The 12,983-nt window shown below is 41.3% G+C and overlaps 1 protein-coding gene across 5 annotated transcripts in view; it reads right to left on the bottom strand.

Moving 5' to 3' along the window:
• The window catches only part of RXRG (retinoid X receptor gamma), a 205,893-nt gene that overhangs the window by 94,801 nt on the left and 98,109 nt on the right, over positions 1 to 12,983 (bottom strand). For 2 of the 5 annotated variants that reach the window (XM_082702290.1, XM_082702291.1), the window contains exon 3: positions 4,996 to 5,057. The exons of the other annotated variants lie outside the window; for them this stretch is intronic. The gene's annotated coding sequence lies outside the window, so the exon portion shown is untranslated. The remainder of the gene's footprint in view (positions 1 to 4,995; positions 5,058 to 12,983) is intronic. 5 annotated transcript variants of the gene reach the window in all.

The raw sequence follows: 12,983 nt of genomic DNA, 5'->3' as shown, positions 1-12,983 counted from the left end.
GACTGACATCACATCTGCCCGTGTGGTGCCCGTGTGGTGCCCGCGTGCCTGGCGGCCAAGCCTTTGGATGCAAAGAGGGAGGGAGCAGTGGAAATAGGGGAGCTAGGACTGCAATCAGGACACTCTCCTCTTTCTACCTGAGCCTCACACTCTGCTTTTCCAGGCTCCAGATGGTGATCATGATTGTTAAAAAGCAAGCGTTATCCCTGTTAATGAGGATAATAAAACTGAACAATTCATGAGCACCAGCAACATATGGGGCCCCCCACAAAACACAGATTTACCCTGCATTATCAGGAAATGAAGTTTTCCACATCAGTGGATTTTCTGGGAAATTAGGGCTTACCTCTTCGGCTACCATATTTCTTCTGAAGATATTAACCATTTGGGGTGGAAATAGGTGTCAAAGGTGTGGGACCCTTTCCTGTCTTCCTAAACTGTTTGTACAAACACCATTCTTTTTCTGGATGTGTCATTATGAACATGCAATGATGCCCAGGGGGAGAGGGGTGTCTCCATTTGTAACAGATTTGGGTTGTTACTAAGACAGCCCACTTCACCTTGGTGTAAGGTCAGCTGTGTGACGGCTCACTGCCCCTCACGGTAAGCATTTAGGTGAGAACCAGGGCTTTCTATCCTTAGCGGAGTATCCCCTACAGGCTTGCCACCCAAAAGGGGGTCCACAGAAGAGCAAATCAGCACCTGGGAGGTGATGAGAAAGGCAGACTCTCTGCCCCTATCCCTGACCTGCTGAATGAATTAAACTCTGAATTTGAACAAGATCTTCAGATGATTTACATGCACATTAAAAGTGGGACCGATTACCCTCCAGCTGTGCTTGCCAATGTGTCCCCGCCCAGTTCCATCACCATCACCTGAGGATGCCTGTTGGCATCACAAGGACATGCAGACCCCAGAACCAGAACTTTCTGGAAGAGAAACCCAGGCATAGAGTTTTATCATACTCTCGGGGGTCATTCTGACAGGCACCAATATGGAATAGCTCACCGTAGATTTCACTCTCTGGGGGGTACTCAAATTGTTTTCTACGTTAATGCCAATTCTTCATTTCAACTTCTACTAACAAACCAAACCCACGAACTTTTGCAAAGCACGGGAACTTCTGACCAAACCTCCTGACGAAGGCATTTCTGCAGCTCCATCACTATTTCTTGAGGCTCCAAGAACTTGACTTTACATTCAGGGTCGGGAGTACTTCATCCCAGCACAGAGCTGCGCATTATTGTGGGGCTTGCCAGGGTCGTGGACTTGGGGCTTCTGCAGATGCATCCACGTTGACAAAACTCAAATGCCCATTGCCTCCTTGGCGTCCGTGGGCTTCTCCTGCTGCTCCCGGGGGCCCAAGGGGTAACTCGGCCACCAGTGGCTGGAACCGGCAGTGGACACCCGACCCTGAACTCCCAGACCACAACCTAGATATCCCCTGCTCTCACACGTGAAACTGCTCTCCGGGGCACACACGTAGTCTTTATTAGTCTTCATTAAACTGAATGGCATTCTTATCTTTTTGTTTCCTGGGTATCTTGACTCCTCCTGCACTAGCAAGCTGACAGGTATAAGTCCTTTTTGTCTAAGCAGATACAATCCCGTTTCTAATTTTCTGACTCAGCGGTTATGATCTCTGGCTGTACTAAATGAAAAAAGCCAGACACAAAAGACCACATATTGCATGACTGCATTGACATGAAATGTCCCGAAAAGACAAATCCATAGAGATAGAAAGTAAATTCATGGTTGCCAGGAGCTGGAGGGGGTGGGGAATGGGGAGTGACTACCAGCAGATACCAAATTTCTTTTTGGGGGTGACAAAAATAAAATGCAGAATGAGTGGTGACGATTATATAATCTTGTGATTATAATAAAAACCACTGATTGTACACTTAAAATGATAGAGATCTGAACTATATCTCAATTTTTAAAAAGAAGTTGGGCTTTGGAATCAGACCATCTGGGTTCAAATCTGGCCTCTGCCACATCCCAGCTGTGTTACCTTGGACACACCAATTAACTTCTTCAAGACCCAGCTGCATAGTCTACAAAGAGGATGATAACAGTACTTATATCATAGGTTTGTCATGAGATTTAAATAAGATAATCTTTGTATTAAGCCTGGTACATTATAAGTGCCAATAAATGTTCATGGCTAACTTTGAATTCAACAATTGTCAAATTTCAAAATGCATGAGGATTACCTGCGGACCTTGGTAAAATGAATGTCCCTTAGACTAAGGTTTATAAGCCTGGAGTTGGCTTCAGAATCAGCATTTTAAATAAACTTACCATTCTGATACAGATGGTCTGAATTGATACTACAGTAAATACTGTCCTACACTCTTATAAAATGAAAAAATTGATAGCAAATGTTTTAAGAATTATGTGTTATCTTCCCACTTAGGATGTAGAGAACTGGAAAGAACATGACTCCTACCCTTACGGCCAAAAAAAACTGTTGGACAATCTGCAAAATCACAACTTTTCTTGAACCCATTGGAGAGCTAGGACTGCAGGATAACCAGCTAACCCCAAATCCAAGGAAACTATAGGCACCTCCAGAGAGAGATAAATATAATCACTTTATTATCTGGGGCCAATGCCACTGGGCCCAGATCAAAATGATTCAGCTAAAAATGTCAACAAATTTCTAAAGGCTGAGCTTAGGTCAGCAAGAGACTATAGAACCCCTGGGGACATAGACAAAAGCAAATTCCTACCCTCTTGTGGGTTTTCCTCCACAGACCTCATTTAAGTATACACAAAAAAGATGGGAAACAGGACATGAGTCTTCAGGTAGCATCCTCTGTGATGTAGGCCTGGGGAAAAGGAGTAGCTCTGGGAAATGCATGAAATTCCACCTGGATTCTTATCCCTTATCAAATCTAGCCTTGAAATGTTGGTAGAATGGCAACAACCCTGTCAATCTTAGGGTGCTGGTGAAAAAGCTATTGAAGCTGGGGCAAAGGATCTAGGGGTGGAGGGGCAAACTCTATAGCCTTGGGAAGGAGCAGGAATATATTCTAGACTCAGCCCTATAGCTAAAGGTAAAGGACAACCACTACAAAAGCACCACTTCCAAGATCCAGAGACACTAAGACCTGTCTACAACTGACACTTAATTAGAACATCAGAGAATGCTTCCCCACCACGAGGCCAACAAACATCTAGTAATAAGTGAGAGTATTCTACTGCTCAAAGGGTGCAAAAGCATGGGAGACACCCCCACAGAAGCATAGTGCAAAGGGAAGATCTACACCTGAGGGTACAGCAGACACTGAGGGAAAAATACCTTCTAGCAAACCAGCCACCACCCTAAACCCCAGAGGAATTTAAAAACTATCCTACTGAAAGTAACCATAGCAACAAGACCCAGACTGGTTCAACTGCTAAGAAGGCACACTCAGTCTCCCACACTAAATGCTAAGAATCAGAAAGACATGCCCACTTCCAGGTGTAACGACTATTTAACTCGGTCTCTGATACCCTATACAAGACCTCTGGGTTTCATCAAAAAAAGTACACGGTATATAAGGAAATAAGAAAAACACTGTCAAGAGGCAAAGCAATCATCAGAACCAGACTCGGAGATGACACAGATGTAAGAACCATCAAACGCAATTTTATTTTTTTAAAGATATTATTTATTTATTTGAGAAAGAGAGAGAGCACAGAAGGAGAGAGAGAGAGAGAAGCAGACTTCCCACTCAACAGAGAGCCTGATGTGGGACTTGATCCCTAAGATTATGACCTGAGCCGAAGGCAGATGCTCAACTGACTGAGCCACACAGATTCCCTCAAACAGGGAATTTTAAATAAATATAATTACTATATTAAAAGACTCTAGTGGAAAAGGTGGGAAACACACATGATTAGATGGGTAACTTCCATCAAGAGAGGGGAAGCTGTAAAAAAGAATCAAATGGAAATGCTGGAAATGAAAACCTTACTCAGAGAAATAAAGAATGCTTTGAATGGGCACATCAGTAGACTTGAAATAGCCAGGGAAAGAATAAGTAAATCTAAAGCTAGATCAATAGAAATTATCCAAACTGAAACCCAAAGGAAAAAAGTGTTGAAAAAAAAAAAATAGGGCACCCAGGAATGGTGGGACAATATTGAACATGCTAATATGCATGTATTTGGAATCCCAGAAGGAGAAAACACAGCAGAAAAATATTTCAAGAAATAATGTATTTACTTACTTACTTACTTATTTGTTTATTTATTAATCTTTCTCTTTTTTTTTTTTTTAAAGATTTTATTTATTTATTTGACAGAGAGAAATCACAAGTAGATGGAGAGGCAGGCGGAGAGAGAAAGAGAGGGAAACAGGCTCCCTGCCGAGCAGAGAGCCCGATGCGGGACTCGATCCCAGGACCCTGAGATCATGACCTGAGCCGAAAGCAGCGGCTTAACCCACTGAGCCACCCAGGCGCCCCTAATCTTTCTCTTTTTTAAAATTAACATATAATGTATTATTTGCCCCAGGGGTGCAAGTCTGTGAATCTCCAAGTTGACACACTTCAGAGCACTCACCATAGCACACACCCTCCCCAATGTCCATAACCCAACCACCCTCTTCCTACTCCCCTCCCCCCGGCAACCCTCAGTTTGTTTTGTGAGATTAAGAGTCTCTTAAGGTTTGTCTCCCTCCCAATCCCATCTTGTTTCATATTTTCCCTCCCTTCCCTCCACGGCCCCACTGCCTGGATCTCAACCTATTCATATCAGAGAGCTCATATGAGAATTGTCTTTCTCTGACTGACTTACTTCACTTAGCATAATACCCTCTAGTTCCATCCACGTCATCACAAATGGCAAGATTTCATTTCTTTTGATGGCTGCATAGTATTAAAAATCCTATTCTTCAAAATACATTGTTAATAAAAAGCAAGCCACAGGGAAATACACATCAAAACCACAGTGAGATCCCATGGTACACCAGTCAGAATGGCTACAATTAACCAGTCAGGGACTTACAGGTTGTGGAGAAAGGGGAGCCTCCTACACTGCGGGTGGGAACGCAAGCTGGTGCGGCCACTCTGGAAAACAGCATGGAGCTTCCTCAGAAAGTTGAAAATAGAGCTGCCCTACGGCCCAGCAATCCCACTACTGAGTATTTACCCTAAAGATACAAACGTAGTGACCCGAATGTTTATAGCAGCAACATCCACAATAGCCAAACTATGGAGAGAACCTACATGTCCACCCACAGATGAATGGATAGAGAAGATGTGGTTCATATATTTATTTATTTTTAAGATTTTATTTATTTATTTGACACAGAGGGAGAGAGAGATCACAAGTAGGCAGAGAAGCAGGCAGAGAGAGAGACCATGACCTGAGCTGAAGGCAGATGCTTAACCCTCTGAGCCACCCAGGCACCCCGTAAGAAATAATGTATTTAAACTTATCATTTATTCCATTTTTAGTGCTCTTTATTTCTTCGTGTAGATCCAAGAGTCTTTCTGATATCATTTTCATTTGCCCGAAGAACTTCCCTTGACATTTTTGCACTCCTAGGTCTGCTGGAAGTAAATTCTTTCAGTTTTTGTTTGTCTGATAAGATTTCTATTTCTCTCTCATTTTCAAAAGTTATTTTTCTTGGGTATGGAATTCTGGGTTGACCTTTTTTTTCTTTCAGCAATTTAAGAATGCTATTCCATTGCCTTCTGGCTTATATAGTTGCCGACAAGAAGTCTGCTGTAGTTGTTATCTAAATGCACTGTGTCTTTTTTCTTAGCTGTCTCCAAGAATATCTCTTGGCTTTTAACAGTTTGAATGATATATATAAACGTGTGTGTTTTGGTATTTATCCTGTGAGGTGTTCTCTGTTGGGTGTTCTCTGAGTTTCTTGGATCTCTGCTATGGTTTCTTAATTTTGGACCTATCTCTGGTTGTTAGGAGGGTGTATAATTTTTTAAGCTGAGAACTGACAAATCTGTAAATCTTAGCCAGAAAAAGAAAGATGGAGAAGTGAGTTTCAGAAAAGAAGATTCTGAGCAAATGGAAAAAATAGCATGATTAATGGCCTACAGATGAGAGATTCTTACATTTAAGGCAAATAAAAAAGACCATTATAGTTAAGTAACAGAAGGGTAAATGGGAAGGTGCAGTAGATCAGGCTGGACAGATGGGATACATTTTGGAAGACTGTGTAACACACGTTAATCATTTATTCTTAGGGTAGACACTGAAGGCTTTTAAGCAGAGAAATGACATAATCAGATATAAATTCTTAAATTCCTAATTCATAATGGTCATCCTGCCTACAGAGTAGAGAGTACATTTGTACATAATATCTTAGAGCCAAGGGCCTACACATTTCCTTGGATGAAGTCTCAAGCTCTGGGTTCCTCTTTTCTATCTTTATTTGCTATACCTTCTATTACTAATACTTATTTCCTAGTCTTCCTGCAAAACTTGGTCCATTCATTTGAGTCTTGCTAAGTGTATATCAGTATTCTCTTTTCTCCATACAATTCAATTATATTTTCTACTCTTGTTTATTATTAGATGTGGTCTGAGTTCTGGCCATTACGAGCAAAAAAATAAACTTTTCACTACACCACTAAGATGTAAGGATACTTAGTTACAGCATTTAGCCCACTCTGACAAATACAAAAAGCAACCACGTAATCACAAAAAACTGTTTTTTAGATGACTAGTAAATTCCTTGAATCGATATATTATTTATATCTTATAAATAAATATAAATATTAAAATACATTATTTTAGAAGGGTAAGAATAGATAAGTAGAAGTTTGTGTATTCTCCCAACTCACACAACAGTGAGGGCTACATACTTTACCAATCTACCTCTAGGAAGTCTCTGACAAAACTCCTGGGATTCATGTTCTTAATTAAGCATGAGCAGAACAAGAGGAAGTGCCTTGATTTTATAACAGGAGGATAAAAATCCCAGTTCCTCTGGTCCACATGACCTCAGAAAAATTATTGACCTCTTTGGTGTCCATGTTTTAATCTGAAAAGCAAGAATAATACCAGTCTTCAAGGGTAATGCATTACACAGGAAGGATTAAGTGAGGCAATATTTCTGTAGTAGATTGCTATAATCACCCATATCTATAGTCTTTATCAAGTAGCTTTGTAACTGCTCTAACAAAAGGAATGAAGCACATTTCTGCATACCTTGACACGGAGTTCATCCCTGTGACTTCCTCTGGTGAGTCTATGAGTGTATGAGGACTAGCATGTTTCTGCTTTCTCTCTTGTGCCTCTTCTGCCACCTGAGGACATGTCTGGGTTGGCTTGTTGAAAGATAGGAGACATGGATCAGGGCTGAGTCACCCAAGTCACCTCAGCTTAAGGCCTTCCTAGATCAACTGATAGCAGCCCATCTCCAACTAAGTGAACAAGGCTAGCCAAGATTCACAGTCACCTAAGAAACCTCTGGACACATGACTAACACTTATTGTTGTATGGCAATGAGATGGCATGGGTCTTTGTTACACGGTGTCATTTTGGTAACAGATAACAAATAGATTCTGTGAGATTAAGTCCCAACAAACTGTAAAGTACTGCACAAATGTAAGTATTAAAGCTCAGGAAAATTATATATATTAAATAATTACATTTCTATAATTATATATTTATATACCTTATATGTATATTTGTATATTATATATAAATATTATGTATATTCATATAACATTATATTAAATATAATTATATATATATAACTTTCCTGAACTTTAATAGTTATAATAGATAATATATATAGATTTTATAAATAAACTAAATATATTAATATATATTAATTATATATAATTAAGTTGTATATAATTTCTATGTATGTGTGTATGTGTATACACACACACACACATATATATATACATATATGTATATGTGTATATATATATATATATATATCCAAGGACTCTGTTTGCCTATGACATAGTGTCTATGAAAAAAGCTCATTAAATCCTTATTCAGGGAGTCATGGAATCAAAGTTTGAGTTGGGAAGAACCTTGGAGGTGGTCTAACCTACTCTGCTACTCAGGTATGTAGTCTTTTCTTTTCTTAGCCACATTGGTTCTCTTTTTTGTGTACCAACAGATTTGATTTCTCTAGCTCCTCTAAGCTGAAACTTCCTTACATCTTTCCCTCTCTCTAGAAATACCTATGTGAAACCCAGGAGGTCTAGTTCCATCCTTCTCAGTTGGCCACTCCTCTACCTTGACATCTGTCACCTATGCTCTGGATGTGCTGTGATTTACAATTTTTCCAGATGCCTTCAACATGCAGCCACTTTACAAACTAAAAGTTGTTAATGCCATATCATTCATCACATTTTCCTGCATATTGCATTCATCTTAAAGACCCGGCTTATTGCATACAAGAGTACCCTCTTTGAATATGGAAGGGCTGGTCTACAAAGCCTCATAAAATAAGCATCCTCCTGGATTTCCAAAGGAATGGAAAACCACAAAAATAAATTGGAAGAGAAATCAGGCAAGCTGTTTTTTATTTTGTGAAGGAAGGAAGGAATTATTTAGCCTCATTTGGGGCTCCTTTAGGCACCTCACACATTATTATCGCTGAACAAATGCTTATTATTCTTCTTTGCAATGAGGTAACCTGAGATGGACCTTTTCTGCCCTAAAAGGAATCAGGAGTACTTCCAAGTCCCATTTCTGCATCCTAAATGGTATCTTCACCTTAGCAGCTGAAGGATCTTTCTTTCTCTAACCTAGAAGGCAAGAGGCAGAGTGCCTGTCTACAAAAATGACAAATCAGACATGACATACATACAGACCTATTACTTCTGTCATATTTCTCCTCTTAACTTTTCTCAGCAATTAAGGTTTCCATGAGCCTCCCACTCCTTTTCAAATCTGCTCGTGAGGCAGTTGTAATTAAATTCCCTTGATTTCCCAATGCTGCTGCTTTGTAAAATAACTTTATCTTAGAAAAGTTCCCTTTCTACATTTCCCCACACACCCTTTCTTGACTTGGACTGTGATGGTGAACAAAATCTTTTCCTCCCTCTCTTCCATGCCTAAATTTAAGTCGAGCACTGCATCCTCCAGGAAATCCTCCCCGATCATCTATTTTAACACCCTCCCTCGGGGCTCCCACACGGCTTTCTATACACTTCTATCATATTCACCACGCAGTCCCATAGTCATCAGGGTCTTACTATCTTCCACACTCGGCCTGCACACAGAAGACAGGCTCATGCCTTGGTTGCCTTGTATGCCCGACTTACCAGTAGAATCTGGAAAGAGGAACACTGACCCGTTGCTTACATACCCTCACAGCAATGATTTTGTTCCCCTTGTTGGTAGGCTCCGTGTGCAAAGCTAAATCAAAGATTGCCTTTGTTCCTGCCTTGTTAGCATCACAAAGAGAATTTACCTGGAGATGAGCATCATGGAATCTTCTGAAATCATCAAATTATTTGAAAGAGAATTTACCTGGAGATGAGCATCATGGAATCTTCTGAAATCATCAAATTATCAAATAACTTTTGGGTACCTGGTCTGGGGCCAAATTTATACAAAGCACTATGGTGGGGGGGTGATAAGGGGGCTAATAAGAAAATATAAAACTAGGTCTCAGACAATAAGAAATATATCATTTAGTTGGAGTTCTTTTGTTTTGGTTTGGTTGGGTTTGGATTTTTTAGGGGGAATGGGCAGAGGAAAAGGGAAAGAAAGACCCTCAAGCAGGCTCCATGCCCAGCATGGAGTCTGACATGGGACTTGATCTCACCACCCTCAGATCATGACCTGAGCCGAAATCAAGGGTTGAACAATTGAGGTTTCTGGGTGGCTCAGTTTGTTAAAAGTCTGCCTCTTGATTTTGTCTCAGGTCATGATCTCGGGTTCTGGGGTTGAGCCCCATATCAGACTCTGTGCTCAGCAGGGAGTCTGCCTGAGGACTCTCTTTCTCCATCTCCCTCCGCCCCTCCCCCAACTCATGTGCGCAGCCATGTGCTCTCTTTCTCTCTCTCAAATAAATGAATAAACCTTAAAAAAAAAGAGAGAGAGAGAGTTGGACACTTAACCAACTGAGCCACCCAGGTGCCCCTATGTAGTTGGGAGATTTAAATATATGCATACAAAACACTAACTTTACATCAGATTCTGTGAGTGTGAATAAATTACATACACAGTACAGCAAGGGGAGAAATTCAGAGGGGAGAGTGCAGGGAAAGGAGGAAAGTCAGAGGCTTTTGAGACAGTTTTACAAAAGCAGCTAGATTTGGGTCTCGAAGTAGAGTAGGATCTCAGGGCAGGGGAGAGGAGAGGGTACAGGCTTTGCAAGGAACAGCATACACAAAGGTATAGAGACAGGATCTGTGCATTCTCTTCAGACTGGGGAAATAAATAAGTAGACGTGCCTGGCTAGGACGAAGGCCCCATGATGAGGAATAATGGGAAACTGGGTTCCAAAGCCAGACCAAATTATCTTGACTTGCCCCCCAATAAAAAGAACTGCCTAAGTCACCTACTTTGAAAAGGCCCCATCAAATCCATGTCTTGCACAGGAAATGTGCACTTAGTGGGGAATGTGCAGTGTTACCATAACTCAGCCACCACCAATTACTCTTCAAGAACACCATGTTAACTCTTGGTTAACCAAAGGAAATTTCTCTAGTCTGTGCCCTCCCTAACTCAACCAGCCAGTACATATAGCACCCACAGCGTCCTGCTGTCTGTACTAAACTCCCTAAATCAAAAATGAAGGAGACAGAGTTCCTCACTTTTTTTTTTAAAGATTTTATTTATTTATTTGACAGAAAGAGAAATCACAAGTAGGCAGAGAGGCAGGCAGAGAGAAAGGAGGAAGCAGGCTCCCCGCTGAGCAGAGAGCCAGATGCAGGGATCGATCCCAGGACCCTGAGATCATGATTTGAGCCAAAGGCAGAGGCTTAACCCACTGAGTCACCCAGCTGCCCCAGAAATGCATTTTTTTCATCTTCGTTTTCTTCTTCCATACTTCTCTCTCTCCTACCATTTCCTACGCTCAGGATTATTTTAGGAGTTCCACCAGAACCGAGACCTCCTGTAGCCTTCCCTTGTTAAACACATTTTAAACATGCTTGTAGATTTAAAAAGAGGAAAGAAGAAAACAAGTGAGTAAATAATTTGGAGGTGAAAGGGTTAACTTTGGAGAGCCTTCCATACAATGTTAGATCTTCAGCTATTCTCTCCTCGGTGGTTAAGAGTTGGTTCCATCTGCCAGCAAACTTCCTTTGCATCTCCCTCTGATGAGAAATAAGACAGGTCTCTTCTTGTCTAAATGGAGGATTGAATCCTTGACCACACCAAGACAGCACTCTTTAACTCACCCTTCTGAGCCAGACTTTGACGAGCCCCAGAAGCCAGCTCTGAAACAGCACAGCATGCCCGGGAAACCCTCCCTCTTCCCATGCCAGGCCATGTGTCTCTATCATTCCTGAACTTCCACCTGCTCTGTGGTCCTTTAGCATTTCAGAACCAAATAATTAAATGTTTCCCTTCTTCAGATATTATCTTCTCGTGAAAGGCTTTGGCCACTTTCCCTGATAGATCACCATTCCCTCTCTAATACAGACTCTGAACTTCTCCTTTGCTCCTCATCCATAAACATATGCAGCCTTGAACTATATTTACTATAAACAGCCTACATTTCAACTCCTCTGTGGCATCCTAAAACCTCTCTGTGGGCCCAATACCTTGTGTTTGTTGGGATCCTGGGGCCCAGCCCTGTTGGTATTGTTCTCATAAGTGGACAGGGACAAGACTATGCCAAAGAAACAATCACACTGATCTTCTCACTTAATCACAACTGCAAAAACCAACATTTCTAGAGCATTTGTAAAATGCTTTCATATCAATTACCTGTTTTTTCTTCAACCTAATCCCCGTGTAGTAGGATTTCCTTGATCCTCTCTGAATAAGAAAATGGACGTTAAAAGAAGATGAAGTGGGGCGCCTGGGTGGCTCAGTGGGTTAAGCTGCTGCCTTCGGCTCAGGTCGTGATCTCAGGGTCCTGGGATCGAGTCCCGCGTCGGGCTCTCTGCTCAGCAGGGAGCCTGCTTTCCTTCTCTCTCTCTGCCTGCCTCTCTGACTACTTGTGATCTCTCTGTGTCAAATAAATAAATAAAATATTAAAAAAAAAAAAGAAGATGAAGTAACTTGCCTTTGGTCAAGCAGGACGTGTTGCTAGGGAATCTATTTAAGAAGAGCTCTATCTAGATCCTTCACCTGACACCATAAACCAAAATGAACTTCAGACAGATTAAAGACTTAAAAAACAAAACTATTAACAAAAGGAGAAAATGTAGTTGAAGATTTGCCTGATCTCTGGACAAGAAAGATTTTTCAGGCATAAAAACGCTGGAAGAAGTCAAAAAAGGAAAAAAATTATCCCATCAGTCTACATAAAAATGTAGATACTACATATGTCCCAAAGCCAAATAAAAACCCAACAGCTATCTGAGGAGAAACTGCCTGAAAAATTGCCCAGCTGTTGTGGTACACAGGCAGCCATGCTCAGGCACCAGCTGGGGCCAGCTCTAGAAAGTGGGACTTTGGTTCAAATGCTGAGGCCACTTCCAAAGTTGCTCATCAACTCTCTGCTGAAGGGGCATTTGAGTGGCCCATGGCCAAATATTCATAGAAAAGACTGGAAGCTCACCCAAAAAATAATAGTGGTTATGGAATTATGTATTACTTTTATTTTCTTCTTCATACTTTTCTGCATTTTCCATGTTTTTCCCCAAAGCATCATAGTCAGGGAAGAACTCAGAAGAACTAGGTTTTGATTTTAAAATGAGGGCTGGGGTGTCTGGATATCTCAGTCAGGTAAATGTCCCAACTCTTGGTTTGGGCTCAGGACATGATCTCACCGGTTGTGGACGGAGCCCCGCTCAGCAGGGAGTCTGCTTGAGATTCTCTCCCTCTGCCCCTGCCCCTACACACTCTCTCTCTCTCTCAAATATATATATATCCTT

This window comes from Mustela nivalis (genome assembly GCF_964662115.1).
Source record: "Mustela nivalis genome assembly, chromosome: 16".
In the NCBI taxonomy this organism is placed as follows: domain Eukaryota; kingdom Metazoa; phylum Chordata; class Mammalia; order Carnivora; family Mustelidae; genus Mustela; species Mustela nivalis.
This window is presented reverse-complemented; position numbering and strand designations above follow the sequence as displayed.